The sequence below is a fragment of the Mesocricetus auratus genome, unplaced genomic scaffold (assembly GCF_017639785.1).
Source record: "Mesocricetus auratus isolate SY011 unplaced genomic scaffold, BCM_Maur_2.0 Super-Scaffold_4256, whole genome shotgun sequence".
Lineage (NCBI taxonomy): Eukaryota > Metazoa > Chordata > Mammalia > Rodentia > Cricetidae > Mesocricetus > Mesocricetus auratus.
The window spans coordinates 66,842,344-66,862,657 of NW_024429182.1; positions in this window are offsets into that span (position 1 = coordinate 66,842,344).

Sequence of the window (20,314 nt, forward strand, 5' to 3'; positions counted from 1 at the left end):
TTTTGATTAATTATTCCTTGCTCATTATTGGCAAAACTTAATAATTGTATAATCATCAAAGGATGCGTACATGTGCCCCACTTCTCACCAGCTAACGTTACAGCTAATAATGATACTCCTCGCTAGATGTACACGAAGTAAGTATGTTAGTAGACAATTCTTACAGACATATTCAGCAAAAGCAAAGCATCTTTGAAAAAAGTTTAACTTCTGGTTTACTGACTAAATCATCACCTACCCATCAGGTTTCTAGGACACGAGTGCCCTAGCTTTGCTTCACAAATTCCTAATATCCCCACCCGCTTGCAAAGCAGGAGCCTGGTGGACACCTTTTTAAAGGTCTAACCATTTACTTGGTCATAGATTTCTATGAATAAAAGTGACAGGTTTTGACTCTCTTGAAGCTGTGCAACCAGGGAGCCTTTCAAAAAGGGAATGAGTAGGGATACGTCTCATTAAGAGGATCCCAGTCCATTTGACAGGTACAGATCAATGTTTTTGTGTTTTGTAGGAAGGGCATGAGGCAGAGTCTCATTATGAGAGGCTATATTTTCCTGTCAAGGGGTTCACTGTGTAAACCAGGCTAGCCTAGGGCTCACGGGGATTCCTCAGGCTGTGTGTCTGAGCTTGACCCGTCCAGCAGGCCAGGTTATTTACTGGGTCTCGAGCGGGTGTCACCTGTAGGAGTCAAACGGGGGGAGAGAAGTGGAAGCCAAGCGCGTAAAGAGTCAGTCTGAGTTGCGTCAAGGCTTCGTTTATTAGCTAGCAAGGTTTCATTTTTATAAAGTGGTTTAGGCAGGGCGGGGGATGAGGACAGGGGCAATGGAAAGTACCGGGCCTGGGTACAGAAGGAAATATTTCTTATAGAACCTTATGTTTAGCCTGTTCCAGGAACCAATGTATGCATGACCAGTTTGTTCATAATAACTTTTCAATTCCAATTGTTTCAATTCAAACTGCCACTTAGTTCTGCTACAACTTAAAGGTCTCTGGGGCTCCAACATGAGCTGTTTTAGAAGTAACATCAGCCAGGCTTCGTGGCATCCATCTATGACTTGAGCACTTGGAAGACTGAGGTGGGAGGATCCTTATGAGTTCACCCTTCCACTGGGCTGTATTTTGAGTTTCAGGCCGACTTAGACTACAGAGTTAGACACCCCCCCCAACAAAAAACAAACAAAAACCCGTCTCTCAGCTGTCTACCATTTAATGTTGCTGGGAGAATAACGTAAGAACTTCAGTAAATGCTGGGTACACTTAAGAGAGCAATGACATTACAGTCTGTCACACAGATTCAAAGAGCAAAGAAACTCAGCCTCTCAGAACCAAGGGAAGCTTGAAGTTGCCAAAGGTAGGCAACCAAGAAGACACAAGTCACATCGAACCCTTCCTGGTTCCCTCAGGCGCTGGTTCGCCAAGATCTCAGCTAAGGCGGGAAAGCATAGTTCAGTCATGGCATCTGACCCCCACAGGCTGGATTTACAGCCACCACCCTATCCTCATAGTTCAGTCATGGCATCTGACCCCCACAGGCTGGATTTACAGCCACCACCCTATCCTCCATGGAAACATGACTTGGGCAAATTCCTGATACCTGTGCCTTAGTTTCCTCAGTATAATGTCTGTCACAGAGGGCAACAGAGAGGACCTTCGAAAAATTATATGAAAAACATTTAACTTAGTGCCTGGTAGAATGATGTCATTTTATGGGAAAAAGATTTTAAAAATCTTGGCCTTAGGGGAGGTGATGTGGCTCAGTGGTTAGAGAGCCTATCTAGGATGTGTAAGGTCCAGGGCTCAGTCCCGAGAACTGACATTCCTAATCCCACCATTTGTTTACAAGATGTTTATTTATTTTGTTGTATAATGAACATGCAAGTAAGTGAATATAGCAGATGTGTAAAGCTGGAGTATTTGAAGAAAAGTTGGGGTTTTTTTTGTTTGTTTGTTTTTTGTTTTTTTGAGACAGGGTTTCTCTGTGTAGCCTTGGCTGTTCTAGAACTCTCTGTAGACCAGGCTGACTTTGGGCTCAGAGATCTACCTTCCTCTGCCTCCTGTGTGCTGGGATTAAAGATCCTGCACCACACCACCTGGTGAAAAGGTTTGTTTTTAATTTTATGTTTTGAATGTTGGTCCGAACATATGTCCATGTACCATATGTGCGAAAGGGCATCAGAACCCCTAGAGCCAGAGTCACAGACAGTTGGGAGCTGCCATGTGGGTACTAGGAATTGAACTCAGGTCCTCTGGAAGAGCAGCAAGCTCTTAACCATGGAATTATCTCTACAGTCTGCCCCCTTCTCTTCTTCTTCAACAGAGACTCATGTAGCCTATGCTATGTAGCGATAGCTTGAACAAACTATATATGCAGGGATGACTTTGAATTTCATTTAATTATAAAGCCAGACTCACCGAGTTAGTATTCAATTTGAGTATGTCTAGTCTGGCTTCTTTTTGCTCAACATTATTGGTGTCCTCCATGTTGCTTTGGGTAGCTGTAGATCAGTGGTTCTCATCCTTCCTGATGCTGCGACCCTTTAATGTAGCCCCTTATGCTGTGGTGACCTCCAACCATAAAAATATTTTCATTGTTACTTCATAACTGTAATTTTGCTACAGTTATGAGTCATAATGTAAATCTGATATTTGACCCCTGTTGAAAACCACTATAGATTCTTCACCTTTATAACTGCTGGTGATTTTTTGTAGTTTGAATGCTTCAACTTACTATCCATTACATCACTGGGAATTTCAACCTTTCCAGTTTGAGGTTGTCACGATAGACCCAGTCCTGGACCTGCCCTTTGATGTGTGTAACTTCATGTTGCCTTTGGTAATACATCTAAGTGTGGGGTCCCTGTGAATCTGCATACACAGTCTAGATTTCATAGAAATTGCAAGTCTTCTTGTGTGGGTGCATCAAGTTTCATCTCTACCTGCAGTGACTGAGTCCTCCAGAGTTCATCATCCACCCAGCACTTCATTTCTGGTAGTGCTAGATATTGAACCTAGAGTTTCATGCATACAAATGAATGCTCTACCACTGAGCTACAGCCCCGGCCCCCTCGATTGCCATTTCCATTCTACTGATCCTGTAAGGTAAGGGACAAGTGCCTTGTTTGGTTTTAATTTTCATTTCCTGGAGAGAAATGACTGTTGACATAAATGCCTTTGGGCCATTTGTGTATCTGTTTTGGTGAAATGTCTGGTCAAGTGTTTAGCCTCTCCCCCATTAGTAAAACAAACAGTCTCGGACAGGAGGTGACTGGTCCAACGCTACTCAGCTGGTATAAAAATATCAGAGGTGAACCTAATGACTCTAGGATGGTTTAAACTATTGTTGGGCCACCAGTCATATAAAGTATTTGATTAAAGAGCTGGGGACATAGCCAAGTAGAGTGTCTGCCTACCGTCCATAGAGCCCTAGGTTCCCTATCCAGAACAGAAAAACAAATTGTGGTTAAAGCATTTGTAAACAAGTTGAGAACTGTGTGACTTATTTTACAGCTAACATACCAGTTCACTTTCCCACCGGCAATGCATGAGGTCTCTGGTTTCTTCTCATGCTGACAACACTGGTTTTATTTTCTCTGTATCTTGTTTCCTTTGTCTTTACAAATGCTATAACTTGTATCTTGAATGCCCCCTCCCCACAATGGCCCTGAGATGCCAGGGAGATGGGAGGGTATGGGGGGGCATGTGAGAGGAAGTTAGGTTTTTAAGGTTTGCCCTTGTCCCTCCTCTCTTTTTGCCTCTTGGTTCCCATGAAGTAAATTGGCTTCCTTTGCCACATCTTCTTGCCACAGGCCCAGAGCAATGGAGTTAACCAACTAAGGATTGGAGTTGCTGCAATGCCCAACAACTCTCCTATTAAGTTGAATACCTCAGGTATTGTTACAATAAAAAAAAAAAAGAAAACTGACATAACTGATGACTAAGACTTCCAAATCATAGAACCCTATTACATATTAGATAGGTGTGGTGTTGTGGGCCTTTAATACCAGCTCTCAGGAGGAAGAGACAGGCCAATCTCAGTGTCAGAGGCCACAGCCTAATCTATATAGTGAATTTTAAACAGACAGAGCTATATAAAGAGACCCTGTCTAAACAAACAAAAATTACATTCATTTATTTGCATGTGTCTTCCATGGCACACCCGTGTGGGAGGAGGGGTGCACATGTTCTGTGGCATACATGTGGAGATCAGACAACCTTTGGGAATAGGTTACTTCTTTCTACCATGTGGGCCCAAGAAATTGAACTCAGGTATCAGGCTTGGTGGCAAGCACTTTTACCCATGGAAGCCAAAGCTGTCTCAGTGGCCAATGTCAAGACCTTTTGTTTTTTTGGCTGGGGAGTTTGAGACAGGGTTTCCCTGTGTAGCTTTGGAGCCTATCCCGGAATTCACTTCATACCTAGACTGGCCTAGAACTTACTCTGGACCAGGCTGGCCTCGAACTCACAAGGATCCACTTGCCTCTGCTTCCCAAGTGCTGGGACTAAAGACGTGCACCACCACTGCCCGGCATATCAAGATCTTTTTAAATGCTTGTTGGCCTTTTGTAGACCTTCTTTGGAGATGTTCGCCTAGCACCGTTACTCATTTTTTTTTTAATTAGGTAGCTTGTTTTTTGTTGTTGTTGAGGTATGCGTCTGTTGTGGTGGGTTTTGTTTTTACTTTGTTTTGTTTGTAGGTGTGGAATTCAGGGCCTTGCTCATCTAGGCAAGTACTCTGCCACTGCTAAGCTGCACATCCATCCCTTGGTTTTTTAAAAGTAGGATCTTCTGAGCCCAAGCTGGCCTTGGACTACAGACTCTTCTGCCTCAGCCTTGAGAGTGCCAGGATCATAGGGATGTGCCACCAGTCCCAGCTTGCTCTGAGTGTCCACAGCTCTTTCTAAAATATTTATTTAGTTATATTTTATGTGCTTGCCTGCATGCATGTATGCATTCATGTGCATGAAGTAGCCCTGGAGGCCAGAGGACTGCATTAGACACCACCTTCCTGCCCTGCCCCCGCCCCCCGAATTAGAGTTATGAGCTGTCATGTGGCTTCTGGGAACTGAACCCAGGTCCCTTGAAAGAGCAGTAAGTGATCTTAACTACTGAGCCATCTCTCCAGCCCATGATTTTGAAACTCTTTTCCCTCTAAAAGACTTTATAAAATATATCCTACTGGATTAGAATCCCATGACACGACAGCTAAAGGTTGTCTTGTTTGTCCCTAGTTCCCTTTTCTCTTTCTCTCTTTTTACTTTAAAATATCTTTATTTAGTCGGGTGGTGGTGGCACGCACCTTCAATCCCAGCACTTGGGAGGCAGAGGCGGGTGGATCTTTGTGAGTTCGAGGCCAGCCTGGTCTACAGAGCGAGTTCCGGGACAGCCAGGACTGTTACACAGAGAAACCCTGTCTCCAAACAAAACAAAACAAAACAAAAAAAACCCAAAAAACCAAAACCAAAACAAAACAAAACAAAAACCCCAAACAAACAACAACAACAAAAAAACCCAACCAAACAAACAAACAAAAAAACCCCCCCAAAACCTTTATTTACTCAAAATGCTTCTACCCTCCCCCACTTCCTTTGTATGCTAAAACAAACACATAGTGCAAGGGGGCCCCTCCCACTTCCTTTGTACAAATATTTCTTGGGTTACCCATTATGTGCCAGGAGCTGCCCTCAAGCCTGGGAATACAACGGAAAGACTCTGCCTTGACACCGGGGCAGATGAGGCGTATGAAGGTCACAAACAGAAAAGTAGAGGTGCTGGAACATGTAGCAAATGTCACAACTTCCTTGTCAGCTGTTTCTGTACAAAGAAGCAGTGTCTTTAGCACTGACGTCATGTGGACTTCTGGCTAGAAATAAATAATTCTACGAGTTCTACCTCAGCCGGCTTTGTTTTCTACATATCTGGCTTGTGGTTGCTAAGACTGTGCCAAACATTTAAAAACACCCAGAACATGGCAAAAGCAGCCCAGCACATGATATTGCCAACTTTGGGTCCCAGCACATGATATTGCCAACCTTGGGTCCCAGCACATGATATTGCCAACCTTGGGTCCCAGCACATGATATTGCCAACCTTGGGTCCCAGCACATGATATTGCCAACCTTGGGTCCCAGCACATGATATTGCCAACCTTGGGTCCCAGCACATGATATTGCCAACCTTGGGTCCTATGTTTCCGAGTTGACTCGTTTCTTCCTCATTTCAAGCCATTAGCTTCTATTAAGGAGTTCTAAATTAAATTAAGGAGGACTAACTGCTGTGACTTAGAGAGATCTCCTTCTTGGGGAGAGACTTGGTTCAGTGGGTAAAGGCGCTTGCTGCCCTGCCAAGCCTGGCAATCTGAGTTCAATCCCCTGGACCCACAGAATGGGAGGGGAGAACTGACTCCAAGTTTTCTTCTGATCTCTACATGCATACGGTGACACCTGCTCTCTCTGATCCAGAATAAATTAAACAAACAAACAAGTAAATAAGCAAATGTAGAGAAATCTGCCTTCTTGATAGCAAGATTTATAAGTTCATGTAATTGGACCTGTTGCTGATTTTGAAACTTTTGTTTTTAAAAAAGGTTTATTTATTTTTATTTTATTAACATGAATATTTTGCCTGCACATATGTGTGAGCACTGTGTCCATACCCAGAGTCCAAGAAGGCCAGAAGGCATCATATCCTCTGGAACTGGAGTTATGGATAGTTGTGGGTACTGGGATGTGGGTACTGGACACCAAACCAGGGTCCTCGGCAAGAGCAGCAAGTCCTCTCAACTGTTGAACCATCTCTCCAGACCCTGACTTTGAAAGTCATTTACCTCCAAAATACTTTAAAAAAAAGATTTATTTATCTTTATACTATGTGTATGAATGTTTTGCCCCGCATGGATACATGTGCACCATATGCACGGCTGTTGGATTCCCCTGGAACTGCAGTCACAGATGGTTGTGCAGGAACACTGTCACTTCCGTGTGCACAGGATTCACCAGTCAGGTTAGACGGGCTGACCGACTGGTCACAGGTCTTTGTCTCCACCTTCCCAGTGCTGGGTTTACAACACAGGCGGTCTCACCTAGAATTTTTAAAATAACATTTATTTCTTTCTCTCAATTAAAGTCGGATGATGAACTAGAAACAGAATGTCTAACATGTTCTTCCTGTGTCTCCACATCTCAGCTTAATCCTCTCCCCTGGCAGGCAGGCTAGTCATGGACACTTTGCTCCTGGGACTCCAGCTCTTTGGCAAGTGAGATCTCCCCACCTCATTTAGCACATATGTGTGGGTTGGTTTGGACAGCCACAGTATCCTTATTCCACCAGAGATGACACTTTCTTGTCCTCAGGAATTCATCCATGAGTTTGGCCAACCTTTCTTCTCTCCTAACCCAGTATATGTTAGCAGTCAGTCAGTAGTTTATGTTGGCAGTCAGTCAGCTACTGTTAATTGAAATATGCTTTCCCTTACTGTTTTGTCTATGTCTAGTTCTGTCTTTAATAGTTACAGATGAATCTACTTTGGAAGCTAAGCCTTACAGGATTCAGAACTCGTTGAGGATCAGAGAGCTGGTGCAGCAGGTAAGAGTGCTTGCTATATGAACTGAGGGCTGGAGCTGCAATTCCATAATGACGGAGAGAACTTACTCCAAGTTGTCATCTGATGGTCACACCCGGCTCACAAACACGCACTAGATAAAGTTTAAAAATTTTAAAATAATTTGAATGGACATCTCACACTCATAAAGAAGCAGTTTAGATATCCAATTTCTTTTTACAGGTTTTTGTTTGTTTGTTTGTTTGTTTGTTTGAGACAGTCTCTCTACGTAGCCCAGGGTAGCCTGAAACTCCTGATTTCCCTAACTTTGCTTCCCAAGGTTAGAGTTTACAGACAATGGAAGCATTAATATTTTTTATGAGTGACTCTAACTTCTTTTACTTTTTCTAGTAAATTGTAAAGGATCTTGCACAGCCATAAGAAGTAACTTTCTCGTCAGATATGGTGGCACCTGCCTTTAATGCCAGCACTTGGGAGTCAAAGGAAGGTAACTTTCTTCATTTAAGGCCCACCTGGTCTACAGAGTGAGATCCAGGACATCCAGAGCTACACAGAGAAGACCTGTCTCAAAAAAGGATTTTTTTTTCTTTTTAACCATCACAGACTAAAAGCAGTAAAAACGAGGAAAATGATAATCATAACAAGATTGTGGCTCAAAAATATCAAACAGTTTCTGTCTCCGCCTCACTAATCAGCTGGCCCCAGTTCCCAAACTGTGTATTGAATGGCTGGCTTTGTTCTCCTCCCAACCTTGGCCTGAGATGTTAAGCCTTGAACTGGAACTGCAGACAGGTTCTTTGACCCTGCAATTGCACTTAAGGATTTTATCTTGTAGATAACCTGCAGGCAATGTCAGAGACAAGGTTATCTCTTATGACATGGTTCCTCACAGCAAGACTGGAAAGTATCCAAGTGTCCGGCAACCATGGGCTAATAAACAAAAGAATGAAGGTGTTCTTCCCACACTGACTCAGAGAGAACTCTGGGCATATTTAAAGACAAGGTGCAAAGGTTGGTGTAGAGTAAAGCATCTGCATAAGCATATGATCAGTAGTAAAACACATGCCTAGCATGCATGATGTCCTGTGGATTATCCTTACTCCCACCCAAAGGAGAGAACTTATAAAAGGTGCGGTACAAAGGGTGCATGTTGCCTGCTCTTTCAAGTGTTTTGCAGTGAAGAAAATAATGGATCATGTTTGTTTCTCTTTACATGAAGACTTGCTGGAAGAATCCCCATGCCCATGGAATTTACACTCAGGGTTGCCCAGGGAATGGCTGGATGGTATGTGTGTGTGCACGCGTGCGTGCGTGCATGCCTGCGTGTGTGTGTGTGTGTGTGTGTGTGTGAGTGTGTGTGTGTGTGTCTGCTTTGCCTTGATTTGTAAATGAAGCAAGTATTGTTATCTACCAAACTAAAAGGATTGACTGGCTGCCAAGAGAAAAATCCCATAGAAGAAGAAGAAGAAGAAGAAGAAGAAGAAGAAGAAGAAGAAGAAGAAGAAGAAGAAGAAGAAAAAAGCAAAGCAAAACAAAATACAACAACAACAACAAAAATCATTTAAAGTGTCAGGCCAGGTCCAGCATGACAACTCAGTAGTTAGAGAGTATACTTCTATAGCAACGGACCAGAGTTCAGTTTTTAGCACCTGAAACGGGCAGCTGGCAAGCACCTGTAACTCCAGCTCCAGGAGGGTAGGATGCTTCAGCATCTATAACTCCAGCTCCATGGAGTAGGATGCCTTCAGCATCTATAACTCCAGCTCCATGGAGTAGGATGCTTCAGCAACCTGTTGTAAATCCAGCTCCGGGGGTGTTGAATGCTTCTGTTGTCACCCACTGCGCCTGCACTCAACTGCACTCGTGTGTAAACCCTCCCACAGACATAGACTCATGATTAAAGTTTTAAAATAATAAGTCTTTCTTTTTAAGAAAGAGTCAGGGTTGCCAGGGAGTGGTGGCGCACGCCTTTAATCCCAGCACTCGGGAGGCAGAGGCAGGCGGATCTCTGTGACTTCGAGGCTGGTCTACAGAACAAGTTCCAGGACAGGATCAAAAAAACCTACACAGAGAAACCCTGTTTCTAAAAATCAAATAAATAAATAAAATAAAAGAGTCATGGAGTTGGAGAGATGGCTCAGAGGTTAAGAACACTGACTGGTCTTCCAGAGGACCCAGGTTCAATTCCCAGCACCATATGGCAGCTCCCAATGGTCTGTGACTCAAGTTCCATGGGATCTAACACCCTCACACAGAAGGCAAAACACCAATTCATTATAAAATAAAAATAGTAAAAAGTTAGATCCTCCAATGTACAGAATTTATAGGTTTCCAAAGCTCCTTCCAGCATCAGTCTTCAGACGATTGGGAAGAACTGAAACTTTATTTTGGTGAAGTGCAGTGAGGCCCTGGGCCTCCTGCCTGAGCTGATCACAAGTCTCCTTTGGGAAAATAACATGGGAGCACAGTTAGTGGCTCAAGGAAAGCCGGCCCAGTGAAGTTTGCAATGGGAACTCTGCACACTGCAAGGAGCAGCAGCAAGAGTGGTACAGACTCCCCAGTAGACAAGAGTTGCCATTCTCCACGTTATTAAGCAGACCTTCATGGCATATTGATGCCTCATAGAGTAAGAGTACACATGTAGCTCTCTATGTGTGTGTCTTATTTAGATTTCAGTATGGATCTCTGTAGAAGAAGAAATCTTCAATGCTGGATGATGCTTCCGAGAGGATGGAAAAGAGCATTCTTCACAGAAAGGATTTTCAGAACAGCACGATGCTGGAAACCTCTGGGTGGCTTGGTAGGTGATGGTGTTTCCAAAGTGCTGTGTCTATTGGTGATCCAGAACAAACCATATTGATATGTTTATTTATTTATTTTTTAAGATAGGGTTTTGCTACACATCCCTGGCTGGTTTGGAATGTGCTGTGTTAACCAGACTGGCCTTGAAAGTCTCTGCCTTCCAAACTCCTGAGATTAAAGGCATAGAAAGAGCACCATGCTTGACCCTCAAAACAACCCATTTTGTCTAATGGGATAAATGAGCCTTGGTGTCTCAAGATGCCCAGTTAATCTGGAGTTAAGACTTGTTTTATGGGTCGTCTGACTTCAAAGCCTGATATCTTATCTGCTGTGGAGTACAGAGAGTGTGGGTGGGTGTGTGGCTGCATCCAGCTCCTATTTTTTTCAGGATACTCACCACTACAGATCACCAGCATGTCTGGTGACCACTACAGATCACCAGCATGGCTGATGACAACTACAGATCACCAGCATGGCTGATCACAGCAGGGTTTACCTCCCTCAACTCAGAGTTTACTCCATCCCTTTCATCTATCTGTGAGCCCTGTGCATGGTCTTGTGAATCAGGAGGTGCTGCAGACGTAGTTTAAAAGGGTAAAGTCAGGGTGTGTGGTCATGCCTGTAATCCATGCACTCAGGTTCATGAAGCAAGACAATTGCTGTGCATTCAAGGCCAAACAGGGTCACATAGTAAGGCCATGTGTGATGATTTATACCAACTATACATTTGATAAGACCTGGAATCACCTTAGAGAGAAATCTCCAGGCATGTTAGTCAAGGAGTTTTTAGATTAGGTTAACTGAGGGAGGACTGTCTCCTGAAATGTGGATGGTTCCATTCCTTGACTAGGGATCCCAGACTGCATAAAAAGTGGAAAGCTCACGGAGCACCAACATTCACCATTCTCTGCTTCCTGACTGTGGGTGCAATGTGACCAGCTGCCTCATGCTCCTGTCACCATGACAGATGGTGTCCTCACCATGAGCCAAAGTAAACCCTTCCTTAAGTTACTTTTTTTTTCTTTTTTGGTTTTTCGAGACAGGGTTTCTCTGTATTGTTTTGGAGGCTGTCGGTCCAGCCCGGCCTCCAACTCACAGAGATCCACCTGCCTCTGCCTCCCGAGTGCTGGGATTAAAGGCGTGCGCCACCACCGCCCGGTCCTTAAGTTACTTTTGGCAGGTGTTTTGCCATGGCAACCAGTAGGACAGTAATGTGCCATGTCTCAAGACTTTTTTTTTGAATTATAAATGGAGTGACCCATATCCTTGAAGTCCTCTGTTTCTATTACATATGTTTAAATGGGTGCAGAAACCAGGAAGCAAAGGTTAATTTCTTTGATCAAAAGAACAAGTGAAACAATGTGGCAGGCAGGGTGCATTTCTCATCTCTAATGCAAGGATTTAAGTCATGATTATCACTAAAATACTCTGGAGGAAAATCCGGTTCAGATGAAAAGAGAAGCATATGCTGCTACCACAGAAAGGGCAGCCACAACTGTAGAGCTTCTCCGGGACTCAGTGTCAGGACTGGCCTTGCTACCCATGAGGTGACCTTCACGGCTGTGCACAGTTCTCAGCAGAGTTGGAGCAAAGGTAGTAACTGTGGTTGGTGAGAAGGCTGGGGGGGGGCGGAGCAACTGTAGCAAATGTCAGACATTCTATGTAAAAAGTTGGATACAGTAATGGACAATTGTAAGTCCAGCCCTCTGACAGTGAGATGGGAGGCAGAGACATTAGTGCCATGAGGGCTGTCTAGGCTGGAGTGTGCCATAAAGTGTCACAAACAAAAGAGACCTCTGCCTCAACAAAGTGGAGAGCAAGAACCAACTCTCAAAAGCTGTTTGTTCTCTGACCCCACACATGAACTACTGCTTGTGTGTACTCACACAATACACACAAAATAAATAGATGTAATAATAATGATGTTATTAAACCAGGTCAACAAGATGGCTCTGTGGGTAAAGTGAGCTTGATTCCTAGAACCCATGTGGTAGAAGGAGAGAACTGATTCTTACAAGTTTTCTCCACACACAATAAATGGAAAAATAAATTAAACAGTCAGCAACCAAAAACTCCATGTAGAACACAATAAAACAAGAATCTGTAAACAGACCACATTGTATCTGGCTTCAGCTTAACTATGGTAATCTTTTTACACCGAGTTTGTTTGTCAAGTACAAGTTGCAATTGTCATTTATCAATTATACTGCAATAATAATGCTGGGGAGGAAGAATTTAAAACTATATTCAAGTTAATAATGTCAAGAAAAAAATCAATAAGTCAGGACTTTTTAAACTTGTTTTTATGAGCGTCTTAGCTACAGAGAGGCTGAGTTAAAGTCCTTAAAAGAAAAGCCATAAAAGTTATCCAGACTTCAACGTTCAGAGCCAGCCTCTGTGGGAACCATAAAAAATTATTGCAAAATACATTGAGCATCTTAGTACTAAAGTTGATAAGGATGTAAATATTTAACTAGTATTTGAAGTTTATCTTCTGTTTAGACTTATAAGCAATGTAGTATTTTCAAAGTCAATGTACTTTTTTTTTTTTGGTTTTTTGAGACAGGGTTTCTCTGTATTGTTTTGGAGCCTGTCCTGGAACTCGCTCTGTAGATCAGGCTGGCCTCGAACTCACAGAGATCTGCCTGCCTCTGCCTCCTGAGTGCTGGGATTAAAGGCGTGTGCCACCAACGCCCAGCTAAGTCAATGTACTCTTAACATTTCCCCAAATTTGTTTTTATTCTTAGTCTAAATAATAATTCCTCCCCTCCCCTCTTTTTTCTTTTTTGGATACAGGTTCTAAATACCTAGTCTGGTAGGCCTGCAACTTGCTTTGTAGACCAAGCTGGCCTCAAATGTGCAGACTTCTGCCTCTTGTCTCAAATTCTTCTGATGGTGGGTGACAAGTATGGAATCTTGAGTGGATATCTGGCTGCTTGGCTTCCAGAGTCTTTGTGTCATTTTTCAAGGTCAGTGAGACAGAAAGGGGAATGAACAACTTGCCAAAAGTGCACACATTTATTTGGATGAAAACCTGCAGGGGGCTCTAAGGAGCAGAGCCCACTGGTTGCTTACAAGCTGGGGTAGTTACAGGGCAAAAGTAGTCGGGGCAGGGAAGGCGAGAGAGAAGTCTGCTTATTGAACTCACATTTGGTTGTGCTAGGGCATAACCAGTATGTAGGTAGTTAAAGAATGTCAGGTGATGGATAACACATTTCTAGCCTGACCATTACTTGGGATCCAAAGGTCAGGGAAGGCAAAAATCTATAGAAACAAGTTACTTTAGTTTTGAAAACCAAATTACTGTACTTACAGGAGTTGTCACAATTCAACCAAAATGGAGGAACTTTACAAAATGGCCTGGACCTGGCTGACATCTTTATCTCAGCAATTTGAATTGCCCTGTACTGAAAGTGCTAGTTGGGGCCAGACGTGTAACACACCAAGAGTCTATGCGTAACACCATGAATCCATGGGTTTGATGCCCAGTGCCAAAAATCAGACTGACATTTAAAAAGGCATGGGACAGTTGGGCAGTAGTGGTACAAGCTTTTAATCCCAGCATTTGGGAAGCAGAGACAGGCATATTTCTGTGAGTTCGAGGCTGGCCTGGTCTACAGAGCGAGTTCTGGGACAGCCAAGGTAGCTACACAGAGAGACCCTCTCACAAACAAACAAACAAACAAACAAACACCAACCCCCCCAAAATAAAACAAAAACCCAACCAAACAAACAAAAGACACGGGCAATTTATTTGTTTTAAAATCTGGGCATGTAGCTCAGTGACAGAACATCTGGGCACACTGCCCAGCGTGAGCACCAATACCACACAAAGAAACCAACCAAACAAAAGATCCAAGTGCTAAAATAAAACCATAAGCTCCTTATTAGTTTTAAATCCTATTATGTTTGCGTTTCTGACTTACATGTTCACAATGGCATGCCAATTTCCTTCCTTCCTTCCTTCCTTCCTTCCTTCCTTCCTTCCTTCCTTCCTTCCTTCCATCTTTCCTTCCTTCCTTCCTTCTTCCCTCCTTCCCTCCTTCTCTTCCTCCCCGCTCCCTCCATCCTTCATCAGGGATTCTCTGTGTAGTCCTGGCTGTCCTGGAACTTGCTCTGTAGACCAGGTTGGCCTTGAACTTAGAGATCCACCTGCCTCTGTCTCCCAAGTGCTTGATTAAAGGCATGTGCCACCACACCCAGGTTGCATATCAATTTTTCAACATGGAAAATTATCTGATTTTTTCAAGTATACAAGTTGAATCTCTTTATTTCTGTTTTATTTATTACTATGGTTATTTGTTTATTTATTTACTTACTTATTTGTTTTTTTAAGACAGTGTCTATCTATATATATAGCTTAGGATACCCTCAAACTTGTAGTCTTCTCTTGATAGCCTCCTATAAGCTGTATGTAATAATAGAAGCTGGTCACCTTGCCTGGTTTCTGGGTCTCAAAATGTTTGCTTTTGAACAGATTTAAATAGACCATACTTCTTTGGTGGCATGAATTGATTTGATTTGATTTCATCTCTTTTCTAGAAGTTTCTCTTTTCTTACCCAGTTTTCCAGGGGTTTCCTTCCCATTCTCAGAGTCCATGGGAAGAACTTGTCCCTTGCCTTCTCTCTTTCATACATTTTATAAATGTGTTCAGGGTAGCCTGGGGATGTGGCTCAGTTGTCAAGTGCTTGCCTAGTATGATCGAAGACCTAGTGTGACCTTCAGTACTGAATAAACCAGTGTGGCAGTGCATACCTATAATCCCAGCTCTTGGGACATAGAGGCAGGAGGATCAGAAGTCTGAGTTCATTCTTTGCTGCACAGTTAGATGCCAGCTTGGGAGACCTGGTTCAAAAATATTTTTTATTAGGCTCATGTGACATTTCTTCAGCACATGACTGTCTTTTAGCAAGTCCAGCATTTGAGGTGTGGATAAGAAATGCATTATGCACTTTTTCTTCAACCTAGGCTTCTAGGACTTTGGTCTGAGTGGCTGTTACTCTTCTACCTTGAGGAAAGCTTTGGGCCCCAGGACCCATCCCTTTATAAATGGCCACCTGCTTTGCTTCTAGTTGCTGCCCAGGGCCATAAAGATGAGCAGTGATAGATATAAAAGAATAATTCCTATGGAAAACAGCACAGAGCTGTGAGTGGTGGTGCACACCTGTAATCCCCACATTTGGAAGGTAGAAGGAAAAGTTCAAGGCTGGCTAGGGCTACACAGTGAGACCCTGTGTCTCCAAATGAAACCAAATGAATAAATAAAACACCAAGCTAAACAAAGCAGTCTAGTCTGGGAAGATAAGATCTAGACAGTGGACTGGAGACAAAGTAGGGACACAATGACAGGAAAGAGCAGACAGAAAGCATTGAGGAAGAGGAGAAGGAGGAGAAGGAGGAGAAGGAGGAGGAGGAGGAGGAGGAGGAGGAGACCCCTGCAGGTTGGGGAGTCAGGGAGGGTCTTACAAGGGGAAGTGAAGAGAAAAAGCAGGGGATATAGCTTGAAAGTGATGAGATAAAAGGGTAGATTGTTGAGCCTACTTTTGAACAACTGCTGTTCTCAAATATTTTACATTGGTATGGATTTTTGTATGCAGACACAAATTTAAGGTTATTTTTGTTAGAAATACTGTACTTTCGTTTCTACCCTTGTTTAAAGTATTGTACCTGTGCAGCTCATTTAACAATGTAATGTAGGTTTCTACACCTTGAAAGTTATGCAGGTGTTGGGGAAGTCTTATGCTAATAAAGCACTGTCTGGCCATTAGGAATCTAGATAGGTGGGGCTAGGAGTCCAGGAGGACTCTGGGTAGGAGTAACACGAGAGAGTTCGAGATGTAACCGCCATTGGGGTAGGAAGCCTGGAACCTCTCCGGTAAGAAGCATACTTAGATTAACAATTATGGGGTAATTACTTAAGTCAGAGCTAGCCAGTTAGAAACAAGCAAGGCCAACAGCTTCATGACGAATATAGCCTCCTGTGTGTTTATTTGGGACTCATGCGGATCTAGAACCAGGCTGGCGCGGCAGAGCCCAGGCGACTGGCGGGGGATAAACCAAAGCGGCTAGCAAAAGAAAAAGATTCTCCCTTAACATGCAGGTTAGTAGTTAGTCACCAGTAACAATCAAACTTATAGTCATGTTACATATGTTTTCAAGGTCAAACAGAGATGTATTTTAGATAGGTAGATGGTCTTCAAACACTTCAAAGACTTACAGTATATGGCATTTAAAATATTTGTTAATATAGGACTTTTTATGACAATGAGACATATCTGCTCCTGTCAGAACCAATTTACCTTAGAGAAAATGATGGGCAGCCAAGAAACTCTATATAGCATTTACTTTCTTCATGGCAAAACTAGCCATTTGGGCAAGAAACTGTTCTTGCCTCAACTGTTGATAGTATGCTGTCCAAGCTGGACAAGCAGAACACAAAAGAAAGTGACTGCTAGACTTTGCCAAGACAAAGTAGGTCAGTCCTTCAAAAATTCCTGATTCACATAAAAATCTGCCAGATCTTCTAGGCCTGTAGGCCAAAGATGGATGCCCTAATGTTGCAGAGAAACCCAGGGCGACTGTTCTGACAGCCGGATATCTCTATCATTTTGGAAGTGGTTTGTAGTGCACTTCAGGTAATATTATATCCTTCTGGGGTCTTTGATAGAGTTGAAGACTAGGTGGGTATAGTTGCAGTTTTCCTTAGTCTTTTTTTTTTTTTGGTTTTTCGAGACAGGGTTTCTCTGTTTTCCTTAGTCTTAATAAAAAGTAAATAAGGTACAAAACTGTGGACTCATCAAGATAGGATAATTAATGGAGCATTTTCTCTGAACTTGCCAAATACAAATGAACTGAACATTGTAAATGTAATTCTTATCTGATAATTGTTCTTATTGTATATCATTTTGCTGTGTTAGAGTTTAAACCTTTCTTTTTTTATTTAAACCAAAAGAGGGAAATGTTGTAGAATAATCTTTTTGTACACTGTGAATATGCATCACTCTGACTGGTTTAATAAAAAGCTGAATGGCCAATAGCTAGGCAGAATTTTTGGGGCGGAGAGGAGAAGAAGAAGAAGAAGAAGAAGAAGAAGAAGAAGAAGAAGAAGAAGAAGAAGAAGAAGAAGAAGAAGAAGAAGAGGTGGAGGAGGAGGAGGAGGAAGAGGAAGAGGAAGAAGAAGAAGAGGTGGAGGAGGAGGAGGAGGAAGAAGAAGAGGAGGAGGAGGAAGAAGAAGAAGAAGAAGAAGAAGAAGAAGAAGAAGAAGAAGAAGAAGAAGGAAGCCTTCAAAAGATACAGGAAAACAGGAAGGACAGTACCTAATGAGATAAACAAGTCTCGGGAGAGCATATAGATTAGTAGAAATGGGTTACCTTAAGTTCTAAAAGCTAGTTAGAAACAAGTCTAAGCTATAGACTGAGCTATCATAATTAGAAGTCTCTATATTATTTATTTGGGAGCAGGCTGGCAGGACAAAGACTCATTACAGGAAAGGACTGGCATTGTAGGTGGACTTCTAGGTTCAGCCATGGGGCAAAGAGATAGATACTTCAGACAGGCACATCCTCAAATCAAAACTGACATTTGAGTCACAAAATGTCTCAGTCTGCCCGTAGCTTCTAGTTCATACTTAGGTTCAGAACAGCTTTCTCCTTTGCCTGTTTCTGGCTGTCCTTACTACTACAGGATCTCTGGTGTAGTAGATTTGAGCATGCTCACTCACCTCCAGACACAAATACCTTCCCCAACTCAGGGAGTGTTTGCTTGCATGTATGTATGCTCACCAAGTATTTGCAGTGCCCTCAGAGGCCAAAGAGGATGTTGAATCCTCCTGGAGCTGGTGCTACAGATGTTTGGGAGCAGCCTGATGTGGGTGCTTAGAACGAGCCCAGGTCCTGCAGCAAGTACTCTTAACTTCAGAGCTACCTCTCCAGCCCTGGGAAGACATCTTCTTAGCATGAATATAATTTGCCACAATTCTTTTCTATTGCTTTTGTTGTTGATGTTTTGTTTTCACTAATATTCCTGAGGTTTCTTCTCAGACTTCCTCCTTGGAACTAGTGTGAATTTTTCAAATAATTAAAAGTTCAAAGTCTGTCAGTGGTGGCCCACACCTTCAATCCTGACACTCAAGAGAAAGAGGCAGGCAAATTTTTGTGAGTTTGAGGTCAATCTGGTCTACAGAGAGAGTACCAGGACAGTCAAGAATACACAGAGAAACCTGGTCTCAAAAAAACAAGGGAAAAATGTTCAAAACCCAAGCCAATGTAGCCTATACCAATAACAAGTAATAGGGCGAACAGTGACATATTGGGGAAAAGCCTTCATAACCTACATTCTCTCTCCTGTTTCTTTTTTGTTTGCTTTTTAAAATATTTCTTAATTATGTGATATGTGTGTGTGTAGGTGTATGGGGGCCAGAGGTATCAGATCCTCTGGAGCTGGAGTCATAGGTAGTTGTGGGCTACCGGAAGTGGGTTCTGGGAACTGAGCACCAATCCTCTACAGGAGCAGCACATACTCAATTGCTGAGTTGTGTTTCCACCTTACACCCCCTCCCACTTTCTGAAACAGAGTCCTTTTGTGTGGCTCTGGTTGGCTTCAAACTTGCAATGACCCTTCTGCCTCTACTTACCCAGTGCTGGAATTGTAGGAATGTGCCACCATTCCTGGCAAGCACAGTTGTTTCTCTAGTCAGTACATATTGAGAATTGTCTACTTCAGAGAACGAAGTTTTTATCCCCTTTCCATGCGAGATGAAGTCAAACTTACAAGATTTCTGTTCCTAATTGTTAAAGGAAGATTCCCCATCTATTTGCTTCCCTTCCTGTTCCATTGATTCACCTGATAAGTCACTTATGTCCCCTAAGGGACATTTGTCGAATTAACTTGTGGATTTAACTTGGGTCTTGGCTGTCTGTTCATAGGGTTGTTCAATATCACTAGGTCTTCCAGTTTCTGTAGAATCACTTGCTTGAATCTGTTGGTAGAGTCAAAGTTTCAACAGTCCCTGCCTTGTGAGCTCTGTTCGTACATTTTGAGATTGTGCAAATGTAATCAGAGTAGCTCTGTTTCTTGGGTGAGAAAAGGCAACTTTGAGTACAGGTTGTTCTTTCTTGGCTACAATTCATGATGGAAAAAAAAACGGTTAGGAGGGAAACCATAAATTGTTATCATGCTCTTTGTACCCAGTGCCTTTCTCCGATAAGTGAGCAGTGATAAAATCCAGACAGTGTCAGAAGTTTCTTGCTTATGAAAACCTTTTCATCAAAGAGTAGTCTACCCATGAGTCCAAAAGCATTGCCACACATTTCGGTGTTACACTTGGCTCTTCTGATGAGCTCATCTGCTCCTGCTTGCCAAGGCTTAGCAGGATTCCTAGGCTCCGGCCTCTAGAACTTGTCCAGGTTTGCAGAACAGGATCACGGAGAAATAGTTCCTTTCTGATCCCAGGAGAAGAAGGGTCAAACCCCCAGGAGGTTGATCATCCTGAAGTAGGTGGTATGAAGGGAACTGAAGAAATAAAAGAGAAAGTTACAATCATAACGAGCCCCAGAAGGGTAGTAATTGTTATGGTAATGAGCTGGGCAAATGGCCTTGGCCAGGGAAAGGATGAGCCAGGGAGGGTAAATCCCATCTGAGGTTAGATCTGTGCTCCTTTAGATGTAGGCTCTGCCCACACAGCTCTGTCTCTGAGCCCACACTAATTTCCTGGCCCTACTAGCCAGGCTGGCTAAGTTTTTCCCTGTTACAGCTGTTGAATGTCTTCCATTTTCTCCTCTATCTTTATCTTCTTTTGTTTGTCTGTGTATGTGTGTGTGGTGAGTATGTGTAGAGTGTTGCATGGTACACAAAGTCTGTTTTGTTATTTTAGACAAAAAAGGGAAAATGTCGTGATATTTTGCTTATGATATAATAAACAAAGTTTGCCTGAAGCTCAGAGTGCAAAATTAGCC